This window comes from Sinocyclocheilus grahami, unplaced genomic scaffold (genome assembly GCF_001515645.1).
Source record: "Sinocyclocheilus grahami isolate Dianchi unplaced genomic scaffold, SAMN03320097.WGS_v1.1 scaffold1965.1, whole genome shotgun sequence".
Taxonomy (NCBI): Eukaryota; Metazoa; Chordata; class Actinopteri; order Cypriniformes; family Cyprinidae; genus Sinocyclocheilus; species Sinocyclocheilus grahami.
The window spans coordinates 20,038-23,445 of record NW_015507144.1 but is presented as its reverse complement, the minus strand read 5'-3'; the positions used below and the strand labels follow the sequence as shown (position 1 = coordinate 23,445).

The following is a 3,408-nucleotide window of genomic DNA, read 5'->3' as shown; positions in this document are numbered from 1 at the left end:
TATGTTCTGGTTTAGAGATCTCAAACCGAAATTTGACCAATCAGCTTCAAGCAAAGTGACACATCTCTGATGCAATAAAGCCACTCCCCCTGTTTCTCTTACTCCAAATTAAAGGACACTACATAATAAAAAAAATGTAAAGATAAAATTGTCTGATTTTTAGAGATGATTATTTTTTTAAATAATTATTTTATATGATTTATATAATTATTATACCCTTAATCCATTACACAAGCTAGCTTAGTTTAATAGTAATTATCAAGCTTTTATTTTAAATTAATATAAAAATATAGATATGCAATATAAGTTTCAGGATCAATAGCTTTAAACAAGACTACATATGAGCTTAGATTTTAAGTGTTTTTACACTTATAATTATAATAAAAATAATTTTATTTGCACTTATATGGCTAGATGTTTTCTTTAAGTTTTCCTCTTTCATGGATAGATCATTTAATCTGGTAAATGTGTTTAAATTCTTCATATTGTTCAATCTTTTAATCTTTGGTAGTGAACCGCACTGACTGTCTCACGAGAAGTGAATCACAGTTTCAAGGCATGTGATTGGCTGTGTATTACTGATGTCACACTTTCATGTGCACGTGCTCCATTAACTCAGGATCAAGCCTGAGTTGACAGAGAAAGCTGATGATCAGCTTCATGGTACCAACAAAGCCGGACTGGACTGGTTTGGTCAACGTCGACTCAAAACTAATCCTGTAACCCCGAGTTTGTTCAGCCACCATCATGGTACAGGCCCAAGGTGTATGAAGTTAATAAATACCAAGTCCCTTTCATTTTACCCAGATACTGGTTATTAACCCAATATCAGATGTAAATACCCTACTTTTACACTTTTAGACTGTGAAATAAACCCCAAAAAAAGTATTAATCACAAATCCGAAGACCAAAAAAAAAGGTTTGCAAATTGTGAATTTATATTTCTGCATATGATGCTTGACATAAATATCTGAATTATTGTCTTCCCCACCTACATCATGCTGCAACATGTTTTTAAGTAAGGATTTGTCTCTGCATCAAATGATCAGTGAACAATAAAAAAACAAAAACATCACAATACATCTGTAAATATGTCGTATGATAATTAACAGACATCTGTAGCATGCATTATCAGTTAAAATGGACTATTACAACATTTAAAAAGCTTTTTGTAAAAAGTTCAAAGCAATGATTAGATGAATCAAGATTAGAAAGTTTCCATGCATTTCTATTAGAATTTCTGTAATTATTCATGGTTATTAAAAGCACTTCCGTTGATCTCTGTATTTAATATTATATTTAAAGCATTCACTACAGTATATGGAGCAAATACCCCCATATCATTAAGATGAAGATAAATCTTGCTGTAATCTGTTATTTGTAGAGTATTTTATACTCATTGTCACGATCTCCAGCTGGAGTGCCTATGAACCAGAGGGCACTCCACCTCGGACTCTTGCCAATCTTCCCCAAACTACATTTCTCATAATCCTTTACTGGACTCATCATCAACTGATTGCCTTCACCTGTATCTCATTACATCATCAGTCTCGCCCTATTTAAAGCCTGGTTCAACCAAACACACATGGCCCAGTATTGTTTGTCTGTAGTGGTCCTGTGTTTCTTATTTCCTTGTTGTCTTATCTTGACTTGCTGTGACCCTGGACTGTTTCCTTTTATCTGATCCTGACTTTCGCCTGTTTATTGGATTACTCTTTTGTCTCATCCTGGATCATTCCTGTTTGCTGTTGATTAATTGACCCTGCCTCTTTTGACCACTCTTGTAAATCAAGCCTGCACTTGGATCCTCAACTCAGTTGTCACACCTCCCATGTTACTCTAATATTGTATTAATCTCTATTTCCTCTGGGTGCTGCGAGTTCTTCCTCCCTGCAAAATAATTCAACACAAAAGCATTGACTGAGCTCTCATAAGTGCAGATCGTTCCAGATCAATGTGAATCATCTCAAACTCACCAGCTCTTCTTGCACAGATGATCTGAAGAAGAATCACAGTAGGAGCAGCAAACGCTGCAAACTCAACAATAATCACAATCACTGCAGGACAGATGAGAGACACAATCAAGAGAAAACAGAGAGACTCAGTCTGTGAAACTGGGAATGAAATCAAAGCAATGAAACAATGAATAATGTAAAGACGTGTGATACCTCTGAATAATAATCCAGCCGTCCTACAGACTTCAGCTTCTGCTGGATCTGTGATTATGTCTGTTAGTTCAGTTCAAACATAATGAACATATAAACATCACATCATACTTGAGCTTCACATCACAGAAATGATAGATATGTACTGGAGCCCGTATTTGAATCCTTGATCAACAATACAAAGTGACAGATCTTTGTAGTTTAATGGTTTGTGTTAATTCATCATTATATACAGTGCAAGTTTAAAAACATCTGTAAACATTTAGTCACATGAAGCTGTTTCTACTTCCACTTCAGTGAATCTCAGTGAACGGCAGACATTATTATTTTAACATTTCATCAGAACACAGACTGTAACGAACACACAGTTTAATATTGCTGCAGTATCTGATGTGAGGAAGACAGTGATGATGTACCTTTAGTTACGTGTGTGTTTGAGATGTGGACTGGAATCACTGCTGTCGTTGAGTCAGTTTGAGCTGGAAAAGATGAATGTTAGTTCATATTAATCATACTGTAGAATAAAACTACCATATTGTAATTAGTTATCACACAAGATAACTCCATCATTATGTGACAGGGCGATGTATGATTTGGGACTATATTTCCCATAGGTCTGTGGGGTAATGTGCTATAAAGAGATGCGCAGTAGCTCTGGTCTCATTCATTCACTGATGTTATCAAAAAAGTGTGCGCTAATATCAGGTCATTTGTGCTCAGCTGTGTTTTAATAGTGACTATCTTGATGAATTTATTTCAATCACGAGAGCTGTTTCTGTTTAAGCAAATACAGGTAGATTGATGCCAAGTTGTTTTATGCTGCGCATGTTTAGAATAATCTGTGTGTCGTTAGGTCATCTTCATTTAATGAAATGTGGACATGAAGTATCTTCATGCATGGGTTTTATCGTGAGCTAATGAGAATATGTAAAGACAGTAGTAGACTACGTGGGGTGAAAAAGCGGTTTTATTTTGTTGTGTTTCAGAACCCTGCTTGTATTTCTGGTGATTGGCCTGGAAACACAGTCCTCAGAACCGATGAGTGATGTGTGAGTGAATTGTGTTCAGAGGTAGTAAGAACTGTCAAGTGTTTTCTCATGAACATTTATGAAGATGGTTGTTTTAACAAAAGTTTGTTTTATAGGTCTCTTACCAAATGTTACTCTGCAACTAACGATTAATTCATGGAAACGATCCATGCTGAATGAGAGGGATACGAGCAGCTTCAGTTTAGCTTTAAATA

The 3,408-nt window shown here is 35.6% G+C and overlaps 1 long non-coding RNA gene across 1 annotated transcript; it reads right to left on the bottom strand.

Annotated features, from left to right (window-relative positions):
• Positions 1-1,787: 1,787 nt before the first annotated feature.
• On the bottom strand, positions 1,788-2,647 carry LOC107573519 (uncharacterized). Its single transcript, XR_001607517.1, has 4 exons — positions 2,582-2,647; positions 2,169-2,228; positions 1,977-2,057; positions 1,788-1,890 (listed from the first exon to the last, which is right to left on the bottom strand). It is a non-coding gene; the product is annotated as an uncharacterized lncRNA (long non-coding RNA).
• Positions 2,648-3,408: the final 761 nt, after the last annotated feature.